Here is a 15850-nt window from a genome sequence, read left to right on the forward strand (position 1 = left end):
GCTGTGCTAAAAATGTAAGCCAGAGATTGTTTAATCTTCAGAATCTAAGATGTATTGTGCTGTCGTGTCTCACCTCACCATAGTAACAAATTAAATAAAATCAGAAGACAGATTAAACAATCACAAGAAGATTAAACCACAACTGGAAACACTGCTAGGGATTCTTCAGTCAAAAGCTTGGTATTATTAAAATCAAACTAGTTTTTCTGGCATGCGCCTGATTGCATTAAGTATATTTTTATATTTTAGGTAAAGGTCTGGGTTCATGTGGGGAAAGTGTTGTACTGTGTTCATAGTATGGTGATCCATGCATGGTGAATTTGAGTCACGATTGGTTAACGGCTAACTGTGTTGTTGAACGCTGCCTTTCTATGGTCCTTGGGCTATTGATGTAGTCATTATTTATATGGAGGGCCGTGAATCTGAGAGTCATAGCAGTAGGGTTAACGCTTCTGCCATTACACACCTATTCATCATCTTTAATCTGTGCCGCATGTGGCTCTCTCTCTCTCTCGGTGTGTGTGTGTGTGTGTGGTTAGTTAAGTCTGATAGTGTTGGTGAGATTGGCTGGTCTCCAGAGGCTCACCGAAATGCCAGTGAAATGACAGACTGGATTATGATGTATAGAGAGGAAAATGTCAGCAAGGACATGCCATAAGTACAAATGAAACTGTATATAAGAAAGAAAGAAAGAAAGAAAGAAAGAAAGAAAGAAAGAAAGAAAGAAAGAAAACCTAAAAAGAGGAAAAAATTAACAAACTAAGAAAAAAGGAATGACAGAAAGCAAATGAATGAGAAAAAATAAAAGACAAAAATAAAAAAATGTTTGTGAAAACAAATTAAAGAAAAAAGAACGAACAAATGAGCAAAAAGAAGCAGGAATAAATAATAAAAATCTACAAAAGAAAAAGAACAAAAGAATTAACAAATGCAAATGAAAACAAAAAACAAGCGAAAAAACTAATGAACAGGAAGTGTTAATGAACACTGAAAAAAACAAAAGAAAGCAAATGAAAGAAAAAATTATGAAATCATTAACAAATGCAAAACAAGAGACAAGACAACAGAGCAAAAAACAAAAGAACAAACAAATAAAAAGAAAAGGAAAGAAAATAATAAAAGAAAGGAGGAAAGAACGAACAAATAAACAAACTAAAATATTGACAAATGTAAATGTAAACAAGAAACAAGCAAAATAAATAACAATATAACAAATGAACAATGTAAAAACATACATGAATGAAACAAAAAGAACAAAAGAAAGTGAATGAAAGAAAGAAAAACAATGACAGAATGAACAAAATTATTAACAATTATTAAAGAAAATTATTAAACAAATGCATTGAGAAAGAAAATAAAAGATTAACAAATGAACAAAGAAAAAACAAACTAACAAACAAATGATCAAAACAAACTGAATATGCACAATGAAAAGAATGAAAATGAATTAATGAACAAACAAACAAAGATAAAGTATAACTCTACGACTTAAGAAATCTTACACCTGCTTTCACACACTGTCTGAGAGTCTGAGATAAAGACTTCTCCTGGGCAACAGTAGTTTATGGTTGTATGAGAATACATAAGAGAATATTATAGAGGCCCCTGTTAACAGCACAGCTCTTGATGACACATGCACCTCTGTCACTCCGCCTGCACTGCATATTAATCATGTCTTTAACTACATCACACACACACACACACACACACACACTCTCAAACTCAGCAAAACTCCCAGCCTACACTCTCATCACTGCCGCCCATCATCCGCACGACAACACCTGGGAAATGATAAGTGTGTGCGGGAGTGAGTGTTTCTTTTTTGTCAAGTCACTCAAACACTTCTGCGAACTTAGCAAAATCCACCTCAGTCCCTGGATCAGCGAAAAGTGGCGAAATTCAAACCAGCACCAGTGGACTAAATTACCTCTCTGTGCGCTCCTACACTGATCCTGGATCAGTCAATGCGGCTGTTTAAACAAGCAGTAATTGGCCCTCCAGGGTGGCTGTGCTCAGCTGTAATCCTGTCTGCGCTGTGACTCATGACGGTGAGCGGCTGACCTGGGGTCAGTGGAGCGGCATGTAGCCAATTATAATACAACACAAACTCAAATTAAAGACATGATCTGGAAACAGTGCTACTGCTAACAGGTGGTCAAGCTCAGAGCTGACACATTCAGTGCTAACAGCTCACTGACGTGCGTTTACATGCCAAAAAGAATGCAAATCAAGCATTAATTAATTGCAAATGTACATGTGATAATTACATAATCTGTGTGTGAAAATGCAGCTAAAATCTGTAAACAGACTACCAAACATCTTTTGCCTTTGTAAATTTCTAAAAAAGCAGATCCTAATAATGTTTCCCGCACGCTGTTTGACAGGCGAGTGCTTTTGATCACTCAAGTATTTGCATGTGTGAAGAACATTTGTGCCTCATGATGATGTCGCTGTACATGCTTTATGGAGTTGTGGAAAACACACGAAGACGAAGATAAATAGTACTTTCTTCACAGGACATTCCAGGAACTTGTAAACGAAGAAAACACAACCTACACAGTGGGTAACTTAAACGAGACCGGACAAACACTGAGTGAAGGTGAGGAATTGAAATACACGTGGTGATGAACTAAACGACGAACAGCTGTGATGAACGAATGTCCATGGTTACTGATGAGTGGCGGGAAATGAGAACAAATGAAACGTGACTGAAGACAAACAAACTAACAGTCCATGAAAGTGAAACTAACTGAACATAAACGTGACAATATGCTTATGGTTTTAGACACTTTTTCAGCTGGTCAGGCTGCTTTCTGAGCATTAAACAAGCTGAGCACCCGTTTGAGAAGGTAAGGAGATCAGTTTATTCTGAAATTAAGAAAGAAATTACAGGATTATGAAAGCAAAAAGCTTTTTGGAAGCAAATGAATGAAAAGAACAAACAAATGAACAATAAAAACAAATTTGAATGAACAATGAAAAAAGAAAGGAAGAAATACAGACAGAGACAGACACAGATGGATGGATGGATGGATAGATAGATATGTGAAGAGGATTGTGAATTTGACCTATTACAAACTCTTTACTTTTTCTCCTTGCATTTACAAAATATGTAAAAAAAATTAAATAAAAATTGTTCATATCAACACAGCATAGGTTTTGAGGTTCTATCAGTATGCAGAAATTCCTGAGGGTGCGCACATGTAAACACAAGTGCTAACATATTGAGCCCATCACACACACTTTACCCTGGTTTAACCCTCTCCCCCAACTGCCCACCGGGGGGTTAACCACTTTTGGCCCCAGGTCTCCCTCTAAACCCTGCTGCTACAGCCAGCGCTAAGACAAAACGCCCTGGCGCTAGCCTATTGATATAAGATCTGCTTTCTGGGTGTGCTCCTGGAGCACTAATGACCAGACTGATTAATAATGCATAGCGTAACCTCGTCCGCATCAGCCTAATTGCCATGATTTGTCGCTCCCAGCAGAGAAGGGGTTTAAAGTGAAATCCATAGCCAAAGTGAGGGACGCGGCACACACGACAGAACACGTACACACAAACACTTAAATGTGGGATGTGTAATTTCGTAATGAATCATTTCCAAGCCTATTTAACATGTGAAGGTGAATGGTATGCACACACTTCGACAGGGTACGAATAGACATTATGTGTATATAAAACTAATTACATATAGATGAGACCCCTGAAATTCAATTCCTGAAAGTGAATTTTTATAGGGACAGTTCACCCAAAAAAGTAAATTATTTACTTATTCTTATGTCGTTCCAAACCTATATGACTTTCTTTCTTCTGAGAATTTTTTTTTTTTTTTGCTTTTTTTCCATAAAATTACAATAAACATGTAGTGGAGAGGTCAAGCTTCAAAAAAGAGAACATAAAATTTCATTTTAATTGAGTGAACATGTTGACCTCTACACTAGCTCTCATTTTTGTGTTAATGAGAGATTTAACAATGTCTGATTCATGCAAAAATCTTTCGTATGAGGAAGATATTAATCTGTTGATGTGATTTACAAAACTGGTCTGAATGAATAATTTACGAATTTGTTCTCGAATTCATTATTTTTGAAATGCTGTAAATGGTTTACAGGAATAATATCACATCACCGCTCCACTGGGAGCTGTTAAGAAGAAAAAGAAAAAAGAACAAAATTAAGTTTAAGTTTAATATATATATATATTAGGGCTTACATTACTAATCATTTGACTAAACATGTAACAAAGTCAAATGTTTACCGCGTGTAAATGAGAGTTTGTGTTAATAACTTATTTCTGTTAATTTCCACATTTTTAAAATGACCAATAATTTTGAGAGATAAAATGCAAATAATTGTATGGTTTCACTTTATTTTAAGGTGTTAATTATACATTCAGGTACTGAATAAAAAAGAATTAACTACATGTACTCACTATAGGGTTAGGTTTATGATTATGGTTCAGTTTAGGTTTAGCTGCATGTGATTATGGATAATTTATAGTTATTAATACAGTAACTACATGTAACGTGTAACAAGGACAATACAATAAAGTGTTACCCAATTTAAACGTACACTTTCCTATTTTTAATGAATCGAATAACAGACAGGATTATTTACAGGATTATTCTCCTATTATTTAATTAAACATGAATTTATCAATTGTTCAAGCAATAACAGATATTTTGTTTAAAGCGGACCACGTTTGCAGCGCATTTCAGGGGATCAGAGGATCACAGAACTCGCTCCTCCGCCGTCTATAAATCGCCAGCCAAATGCATAAGTTTTAAACTTAATAGGGCTTTTGTGTCCTTTTTAAAAGATTAAAAGCAGCATTCTGTTATTGTATGGGAAACAGCTACCTGTACATTCTTACAAATTTCTCCTTTTGTCTTCCACAGGTTTGAAATGATATTCCGGTGACTAAATGATGACAGGATGTGCAGTTTTGATCGAACTATCCCTTTAAGGAGAATGAGAAAGTGTAAAGACAGCAAAATGAAGTAAGGGATGAAGAGAGCACGAGGACGGAGTGGAGACAAACACTGAGTCTCCCAGGCGCCACAGAAACAAGATCCACTCCCTACGGAGAGAGAGAAATAGAAAGAGAGAGAGAGACAGTGGTAAGGAGCTCATCCATCCAGATCTTACAGAAAATGATTTCAGGGTTTTCTCTATTATTTTTTTAATCAGGATGAAGATGAGAGAAACAGATATGAAGTAAGTGTGTGAGTTAGATATACTGTACTGTGCTGTTCAAGGACAGAAATCATTCTGAGACGATGTTTTGGCAGTAAAATAAAATGGACGACAACCTGAGGAAAAAAGTGAGTCAAAAAGCGCTTTCCATTTTGTCGTTTGAGTCGTTACCTACCAGTGATGCGCGGGTTGATCCAAAATGAGCGGGTGCCTGCGGTCACCCGCGGTTACGAGTCATCCAAAAATATTTTTAATGATATTCGGGTCGCGGACGGTCGGGTCGAATTTTAGAGGAGTGTCTTGCAACATGTTATCTACTACTAACATGTACAAGTTCAAATAAAATTTTGACAAAAGAGTTTTTATAAAAAGATAAACCTTGCATATTTCAGCCTTTAAATCATTTTTATAAAAAGAATGAGTCAAAAAAGATAAATTACTGACATTTACAATGCACATTAGCTTATCTTTTATTATTAATAGTAGAATTCGGTCCGATTTTCCCGTGGCGTCAGTCGTTGCTATGCAACCATGCACTGCGCTCTCCACAACGACAAAGTTTTAAGAGCTAATGGATTTCCACCATCGAAAAACGCTTGCTGTAGCTCTGCTACTAGATTTATTTACGGAGAAGAAAAAAACACCCGTAGTTTGGGTGCACCCCCATCCGTCATGTTGACTCGCTGCGCCTGGAAAAAATGAACGCGTCGCTTCAATTATTTGAAATAACGAACTTGAGCGCGCAAAAGATGCGATATGTGAACGGCCCTTGGCAAGCTACCTCCAATCAGGCCACGAGCTACTGGTAGCTCGCGAGCGACGTGATGGAGAAGTGGGAATTTACCTTTTGAATGTTGAGCGTTATTAACTTTTGAATAAATGCTGACGCAGGACAAAATGCCCGATTTCCCAACACGTTGAACTGAGCAATGCCATTGTACCATTTTAATAGGCTACTTTTAAACGCATATAGCGCAGTAATGTCGGGGAAAGTCGGGGGAGAGTCCCCCCGCACCCCTAGTTCCTATGTCTATGGCCCAATGACGCTACGATGAGCATTTACTACTTTTAAAAAATGCGGGTCAGGAAGCGGGTCGGGTACAATATTTTCTTTCTTTTTTTTTGCGGTCCGAGTTGCGGGCGGGTTAGTTGAAAACGTTGGTCGGGTGCGGGTTGTTTATACATTGACCCGCGCATCACTGTTACCTACATGTTGGTAACGTAACAATGAAGACGAAAACACACTGTGATTTTGAGCCAAATAATACAATGTGAAAATGGGAAAGGGGTGGGAACGAATTTAGGATTGGACCAAGCAATTAAACCAAGAGTGAAAACAGCTTTAGACAAACGTTTTCTTAAAGAGCTTCCAAGATACTCAAATTATCATTCAATAGTATTAGTCTAAGATTAAAGTCAAACTAACTATAGGCAATGTGAAGGTGACGTCACGCCGTGTTGCATTATGGGTCCGCCGCCACATTTAGAGGATCGCGCTCTACCCGCTGTATTTGAATTTGTGTGTTGGAGGCTGTTTTTGGATTTTCTGTCGAGTTTTTAATAACAGCGATATGGTTAGTCAGTGCTGCTCGATCAAGAACTGCCATAGCAGGTCACACGAACGTTCAGTGAGGAAACTCCAGCTTTCCTTCCTGAAAAAAACACAACAAGGGAAGCAGGTGAAGGAGCTGACGAGAAGACGCCGGATCGCGTGGGTTGCCGCAATCATGAGGAAAAAATGTTATTTTAATAAACAAATACAAAAAATTGTATTCTAAAATTCCCATAAATATGGTTCTGCCATGTGAGGGTGAGACTGTGGTAGTGGTTTTCTAGGACAAAGTTGTCATAGTCTGCTGTGCTCTTACAAACATGTGTCCAAGTGTTGTGCAGTGATTGCTAAATCAACTGGTTTGTTAAAACGTTTGTTAAAAGTTGTACAAAGCTGGAGGTTGTGTATTGTATATTCCTTGATGACTTGTAGGATAGTTGATGAATGATGTTGAATTTGTGGTTCATGTTTGCAGACGATAAAGCCAGGCCACATTGCATGAATCAAATAAATTATATTTATTTTGTTTTCAATGAACAATTTGCTTTGATATTATGTACATCTTTTTACGTCTTTTAAAAATGTTTGTGAATCAAGGTTTTATATAACTGCTTAATAAATACATTAAGTGACTTTTATCTGTTTCTGTACTGATTGCATCCACAAAGACTCTTTAAGTAATGTTACACATAAACTGGGATGGGGAAAGATACATCAGTCTATTTTGAAGGGATTTATAGCTCTTAAACTCCTGCAAAGTGCACGCACTCAATCCAAAAACAAGGTAGTTAACGATGTCCAGATTTATGAGCGGAGGTAGTCTGTCTGGATCCGTAATCCAGTCTTGGGCTGCTAAATCACATGGATCAACGTTGTTTATCGCGGACAGTTTGTCCAAATAACGTTTTTTGGCAGTGGCATTTAGTTTCTCCCGATAGGGTCCCTTCTCTTTTTCTTTCAACTTATTCATTTCTTCCGTTCTTCAATTTTACCTCGTTTTAGCCAAACACACCCACTATTACATGTCATAGCAACGGGCGGCGAAAAGGTAAACAGAGATCGTGCCTCTAAACATGGCGCCCACGTCCCATAATGCAACACTGCGTGACGTACCTTCACATCCCCTATAAAGACGATTACCCTTTTGAAAAAGAAGCACACTTAATTGTATTGAATGTGCACTTGTACTTAAATTTTTAAGTATGTTTTTTTTTTTTTTTTTTTTTTTTTTTTAACTGTTCAGGCTTATAATATAATATGAATAAAAAAAAAGCCAGTTAAAAGATCTCACTTCAAAATGGACTTCAAAACAGAAACGACCATTCACTGCCATTATAAAGCTCGGAAGAGCCAGGACATTTTTTAATATAACTCTGATTGTATTCGTCTGAAAGAAGAATGTCATATTCACCTAGGATGACTTGAGGGTGAGTAAATCATGGGCTAATTTTCAGTTTTGGGTGAACTATCCCTTTATCCCAGTATATTATTTTAGTAATAATTGTACTCTTTTTAAAATGAATGCTAAAGTGCAGGATCTTCCTTTTCACAAAGATTATTAAAAGAATAATGCCTCTGCTGTGATGTGAACACATGTTTGTACAAAAACCACATGTTCCCTGAAAACCACAGTAAAGTTTAATGCTTCTGCACAGCTGTATGCTGTGACCTCATATAAGAGATCGAGAGCTCGAGAGAGTCATATTGTCGAACTGAAATAACCACAATGAAAAAACCCACCTGCTCCCCTCTCTTCACTCACAGCCTATCTGTCTCTATTTTCTGTCCATTCACTATTGCTTTCTCACAAAACCAAATCCATATTAATCTACACCAGTTTTACTAACCAAAATTATCAAGCTACTGTTTCCAAGTGATGTAGCATAATGCTACATTATCAAATGTGGTCTCCTAAACATTGTTTTCACATGTTTTTAGTAGCTTCAGTTAGCTGTTTAGCAAAGTTAGCTGTTTAGCTAAGTTAGCTGTTTAGTTAGTAGCTTTGTAACATAGCTTCACAGCTTCAAATTATCATTAGCTTGTAGCTCGAGAAGCTACAGTTTCAATGTAGCTTCCCCAACAGTCACCACTCTTTCTGAAACACACACACTGCATGCAGAAACACTAGATTTTATTACAGATTTTCTATCTTTTTAAGTCATTTTTATTTTTAAACCATTAACAGACTGTCATAGGGTGTACGTTGATGAGGCAGACACCCTATTAGCCACTGAGCTATTCTGGGAAATCTGTTTCATCCATATGCTACACACACATATCAGCTATTCATCCTTCTGTTATTAAGCTGTCACTACACCTAACACACTGTTGCACTTTGCTTGCTCATATCCTTCTCAATGGAAACACACACACACACGCACACTGGATAGTGCTGATGAAGCAGGCTGGTGACAGTAGGATGAATGCAGTGGCCTGTGGTGGGGAGAGAGGCGAAGGTAAAAGGTGCTAAATCATGTCTGTTACAGCGCTTTGGGGAGCTTATGGATGAAACTCCCGTCGCGGAGCACATTCATTCATTTCCCTCCCCTTTCACCTCCCCGCGGCTGCCCTCAGCTGCCAAATTACATGCTGTATGAATATGATACACACACAAACACACTCACACTAACAATGCGGTTGGAGTCATTGTGTTTAGTTATTACAAACTACTTGTTGGAGAAGCTACTTGCAAGATTAGTGCAAACAAACAAGCTACACTCACTATATATCTTTTGTAACATTATGAATGTCTTCGCTGTCATTTTAGATCAACAAAAGTGTTCATTTATTTTACAAATTAACTTAAATCTGTAATGTGTGTGGCCTGGTCAACCCTACATTTATGGGGACAAAATGTCCCCAAAAAGATGGCAATATCCGAAGTCCTTGTCGGGACATTTTTGGTTCCAATAAGGAAACAAGCTTATACATCATTGTTAGTGATGTTTTTTGAAAACATGGGCGAGGCTAGGGGTGCTTCAGCACCCCTAAAAAGGAGCTCAGCACCCCTAAAACTTGGAGTAAGAAATGTTGTTATTCTAAACTTTTTGTTCGTCTTTGACAAGGTTAAATAATGTCCAAAACATACTCCGTAGTTTGTGGTTTAAAATGTATGTGTTAAGGATGAAAATGAAAACATCCCCGCTTAGCAAATGGTGTCATCCTCTCTTCTTCTTTTACTTCTCCTCTGTACCGGCACCGCTCAGCACGACCGTCATCCAGCGCGAAACACGCAGAGTAAGAACCATAGGCGTCACTAGGCCCTTTTTAAACGTCTGCCTAGCCCCCCTAAACATTTGTGATTAAGTGAAGGCTACACAAATTCGTGTTCGCTTCAGTCTTGTTATAATCAGATTCAGAGTGTTCTTCATCTTCAATCCGCAGCAGCGCCAAGCAGAGCGCACGTCAGAAACAGAGGACAGGGTGTGTGTGTGTGTGTGTGTGTTCATCTGAGCCTCATTGGTCTTTCACTGCTCGTCAATGTCAGAATATTTGAGATGACCAATCAAATCAAAGTAGGCGGACTGAGCACGAATTTTAGCAGCACGACTGACGCTTCAGTTTACGGTCAAGTGCGAGTTAAGAAGATGTAAGTAGCTAAACTAAACATTTTATATTTGACAGTTTTTTAGGTCATAAATGTTAAACGAATGACAAAAATAATTAGAAAACTATAAACTTGTCTAATTTCGCCATTTTGAGCTGAAAATAGGCCTATATAACGTGTAATTATGTCATTGTGAGAGGACAATAAACATTAACAAAGCCGTTTTCATCATAGGCACAAGATTAATAATGCATGTGTACATGTTGAGAATTAATATAATACAATTTGTAGCCTTCAGTAAATTAAAAAAGTTCAGCTTTAGGAGGGGAAGAGACGGGAAGAGTGATGGAGATGAGGAGAGAGCAGGTTTTAAATCTATTTCTTATCCTTTTTTGGCCTTCAAACGTCTTGAAATGCACATATCAGAAAAAATAAAAAATGTTTAACCCCATAACAACCTCAAATTTATGACCTCTTTGATTATAAAGCCCTGTCTACGGCCATGTATTAGGCCTAGATCAATAATGAATGTGTACATATTGTGAATGAATTTAATAAACTTAGTTACCTAGCTTTCCTGGTAGCTTTGTCTGAGAAAATGATTCATAAATCAACCTATTAGTTGGCCCTATGTTTACTTTATTCACTGACAGACAAAAATGAAAAGCCTATATCAGTCAAAGCTCAGCTTTAGGAGGGGAAAAGACAGAGCAAGATAAAAACAAAGAGAAAAAGAGTGTGATGCTGATGAAGTGAGAAAAATAAACAGCTGCCCGCACATGGTTTAAAAGCCAATTTTTGGCCTTCAAAACATCTTAAAATGCACATATGTAGATCAGAGAAATAAAAATTTTCGCAGGGGAGCATGCCCCTGAACCCCCCTAAATACCTCACATTCGGGACCTCGGTGATTATAAAACCCTGCCATATGCATGTTACTGGATGAATGAATGAAACTAGTTAATAATGAGCATTAGACCATAAACTAACTTTTTTTTTTAAATCATACCCTCAATGGGGGCTGGGCCCCCCTAAAATGAAAATCCTAGAATCGCCCCTGTTTGAAAATGTAAAAATGCAGAAAGTTGTCTGTGATGGGTAGGTTTAGGGGTAGGGTTAGTGTAAGGGGAGAGAATATACAGTTTGTACAGTATAAAAACCATTATGTCTTTGGAAAGTCCCAATAAAACATGAAAACACAACATAAAAACTCCACTAAAAACAGAGCTGCTGTCATGAATCTCACACATAGCCTTAAACAGATCTGATGGCTCTTGATGTTGAATAAACCTGGTTGTGATTCTATTAGAGAACAGAAGTGGTTTTGGAGATGGTCTAGACTTCTATTGAGCCAAACCACTTTCCTCTGAGGAATTCTCACATTGAGCTCTAGCAGCTCTGGAGGGCAAAAAAACTAAAAAAGCAAATACTAAATAGTTACACATATACATTTCAGTGAAATATCATGTAAATGAAACCTTTACCCTAAACGTATGTTTGTGTTCAATCAAAGCTCTGACAGCTAATATCTTGCGTCAGTGAACCTGCACCTGTAATGTTTTTCAAGTGTCACAATGAATTAGATTTAGGATCATTGCCTTCCTGGACAGTCTTTGATCTTGATTCGAAACTGACAGCTTGGCAAGGCCTTGGAGGAAATATATCATATACAGCAGACTTTATTACTTATTTCAACGTCCTGATCTCACACATAGCATTTTAATTTGCCAATATTTATATAGCATATATTCGGTGGAGTATTCCAAAAGTAATAATCTCAATGGTCCTAAAATAGACCTTCATGTTCTTTATGCAAAATATAGTTTTCTTCTCATTCGATTTTGAGGTGAAATTGGACTTTTGGTTTTCTTTCCGTTGTGAAAGAGTGTCGACTCGTAGAGGAGTTTTCGCCTCCTCTCTAGAGAATGAGAGAGCGAGCGAGGAGTTGTCCTAAAAGTGTCGACTTTTATCAAGCCTTTTTTCTACTCTCATTTGAAGTCTGTGCATTTATTCACCACTAGTAAAATCTAACCTAGAAACATTGATCACGACAGTCTTCAGATCAGGCATGATAATAAGGTCAAAACAGACATGAAACTAATATGTCTGTAAAATGTCAGTACGCAAAATCAATTATATATTCATTCAGAACCTAAAGAGGTTCCTCAAAACCATTTCCATTCCTTTCTCCCCGTTCCAAATTCTCACATCTATCTTTATTCAGTTTTTATGCAATCTGCCTTGACTCAAGCCAACAGCATGTGTGTGTGTGAGAGAGAGACAGAGAAGGACAGAATGAGACAGACAGAGAGGAAGCAGTGTGTGCCCTGGGCGATCGTCACATCAGCTCAAAGGTCTAGGAGCAGGAGAAAGACATCGAAGAGGCCACGCTGAGTTAGCGCTTTCTCCCAGCAGTCTGTCTGTGTGTCTGGGAAAGTCTTATTACTTTTATTATAGAGTCCCAGAGAGCGTATCAGCGCATGTAGAGGGGCAGAATGTGAAACAGCGATGTCAATCCCCTCTCAACCAAGCCATGTAACAATGACCTTCAATAGACTGTATTAAAGAAGCATTGCAGGTTTAGATTTATTCAAACTCTACTGACAACAACTGCAACATGCTGTTAATTACCAACTAAACAATTTTACATCAAATAGCGTACATGTGTGGAGCATTCCTGATTGCTTTTTTAATTGAAATATTCAGGGTCGTTTCTTGATAATCAAAGACGGAAAGAGGTGTGATTGTAAAATAGAAACACAAAAATTATGTTATATACATGCTGTGTCTACATATGTAATTCATGCAATTCATGCAATTAATGTAATTAATGTATAATGTAATTCTGGCAATATTGTGGAGAGAGAGCAATTCAGTGACATAACTGACAGAACAGTTTCTTTCAGTTTTTCCCCTCCGCCTAAAACACTGTGCTTGTGGTCGTCCAGTTTGAAATGTTGACTAAAAACACAGAGGTTTTTCAGATTTTCTGAAAAATTCTCTCTGTATTTACGATTCTTTGCAGCCTTTAGTCACTACAACGTGCTGGATCCTTCACTGGAAACCGAAAATAACTCTCTACCGCTAAACATTTTCTCTTTAAATTCTTGCACCAGGGAACAATACAGGTTGACACCATTTTGACAAAGTTTGATAAGTATTATTTCCTGCTAAAGCAAAGCAGTATTTGACTCTGGTCAAGTATATCGACAGCAGACTGGTGGGAGTGGCCTTGGACGGCAACAGTGCATTATGGGTGTTTAAGTTTTCCTACCTATTTGGAAAAAGGAAAGCACTGATTTAAAAACCATTATTTGTTTGCCTTTTTGCATTTTATCAGCCAAGCTTTATTGAAAGCCCATTGTGCCAGCAGTAAATTACACCTTTAAATATGTTTTTTAAAAGCTTTGGTCATTTTAATAAAAAGGCACTGTTCATTATCCCACAATTAGATAAATATTATTATGCTAATCTCATTATGTTGATTATAAAAACAATTAATATAAAGAGGTTATGTTATTTTATAAACAATCCCATTATGATTACACATATTAAACTAGGTAGCTGTATTAACATATGGGGAAAATGTTTTAATTTATTTCTTGGCCCAAAATACAAATTGATTGTGAATAATAAATAAATAATTTTGTTGCTAATGAAACATTTTGAATGTAACAGGTTTAAATGGTCAGTAAGTATTTTTTCCTGATATGTTCAGACTCTGACTCATTAAGCTGTGGTGCTCATGTGGGCAATGCAGGTTCAAGTCCAGCTTCCTGATCTGATTCCCTCAGCCTCTCTCCATCATTTCCTGTCCTCTCCACACAACCGCTATGAACGGCAAAAAGTCCTAAAATAAAAATGATATTGGTGCAAGCCTTGAACAAATCAATCAGATTCCTTTTCATAGTATTCTAGTTTGAAATTGCCTCAATTTTCCGACATCACGGCTATGCCCTTGGAGGAAAAATGAAAACCACAGATCAATTTCAAACTATCCTACACAAACACACGCTACTCACACACAAATGGTACACACTTTTCTAATCTGATGCTTTCTACCTCTTCTGTGCAGTAAGAGGCTCACACACACAGACATCAGTCCCACATCAAACACACACACACAGCGGGCAGAACAAAGGCAGACATCAAAGAAACATCAGCAGAGCTGGTCAGATCCTTTTATCCTGTCGTGAGTCTAAAAATGTTATCCGGAAAACAAATACTGCACTCAGAGCAGCCGTCCAGCACAAACACATACAGGACTGAGCTTTTACACAGCTCTGAGATCAGTTCAGACAAATCACTGAATAACTTTAAAGTCCTGTGTGCCAGTGAAAAGAGAGTGAAGTGAAAGAATGAGACACTGTAAACATCCCTAAATCGGTGTGTGGGCAGGTTTTGTTTTCCCTCTTTAAAAAAAAAAAAAATGTCTTTCTGGATTTCTGAAAATGTCCCCTGAGGAACAGAAAAACCTGACAAAACCTCATTGTGGGAAGCAGAAAAAAGGCACACAACAGAACACTATAAAAACAAAACAAAATGCAAAACCTTACAAAACAAACAACAAAAACCAACCTAAACTAAAACAGAAAACAAAACAAATTCCTACAAACCAAAACAAACAGAAAACAAAGCAAAGTAAAAACAAAAAACAAAACAAATTCATACAAAAAAAAAAAAAAAAAAAAAAAAAAAAAAAAAAAATCACACAAAGCAAACAAAAAGCATAAACAACAAAATCATAAAATGCAAATAAAAACAAACACAACAAAAACAAAATTGAAAACAAAGCAACGCAAAAAAAAAAATCCATACAAACCATACAAAAAAAAACAAACATACAAAGCAAACAAAAACAAACAACAAAACTGAAAACAAAGCAAAGCAAAAACAAAAAAACAAAACAAATTCATACAAAACAAACTAACAAAAAATCATACAAAGCAAACAAAAAACAAAAACACAACAAAGCCATACCAAAACAGAAAACAAAGCAAAACACAACACAACAAAATAATACAAAATAGAAAACAAAGCAATGCAAAACAAAAACAAACAACAAAACAAATTCATACAAAACAAACAAACAAATCATACATAGCAAACAAAAACAAACAACAAAACCAAAATAGAAAACAAAGAACGTAAAACAAAAACAAACAACCATACAAATTCATTCAAAACAAACAAACAAAAAATCATACAAAGCAAACAAAAACAAAACAAACACAACAAAACAAAACCAAAACAGAAAACTAAGCAAAACAAACAACAACTGCTTTAGTGCTGTAAATGTTGTGAGTAAGTGTCAGGAAGGCACAGGAAACAGAGCAGATATGACACACAGAAGCAGGCGACACTCATGTGTGTGTTTGTGTGTAACTGTAGGGTCACTCAGGCATTCAAAAACACAATCACATCTCATGGGAGACCTGCCAAGCTGTACTACAAGCAGAGAAACAAGGTCTTGAACACAACATACACAATAACACGATGATTGATACTGAACATTTCCCAGCATCCCACTCTAGAGTTTGCAGGATGAATTTAAG

The 15850-nt window shown here is 37.0% G+C and overlaps 2 protein-coding genes across 9 annotated transcripts in view; both read right to left on the reverse strand.

The window, feature by feature from the left end:
* Positions 1-15850, reverse strand: part of sulf2b (sulfatase 2b) — a 159658-nt gene that overhangs the window by 73261 nt on the left and 70547 nt on the right. The window lies entirely within an intron of this gene.
* The window catches only part of haus8 (HAUS augmin like complex subunit 8), a 194425-nt gene continuing 182954 nt past the window's right edge, over positions 4380-15850 (reverse strand). Inside the window, exon 11 of the mRNA XM_079849824.1 lies at positions 4380-4391. The gene's annotated coding sequence lies outside the window, so the exon portion shown is untranslated. The remainder of the gene's footprint in view (positions 4392-15850) is intronic.

This window comes from Squalius cephalus (assembly GCF_949319135.1).
Source record: "Squalius cephalus genome assembly, chromosome: 18".
NCBI lineage: Eukaryota > Metazoa > Chordata > Actinopteri > Cypriniformes > Leuciscidae > Squalius > Squalius cephalus.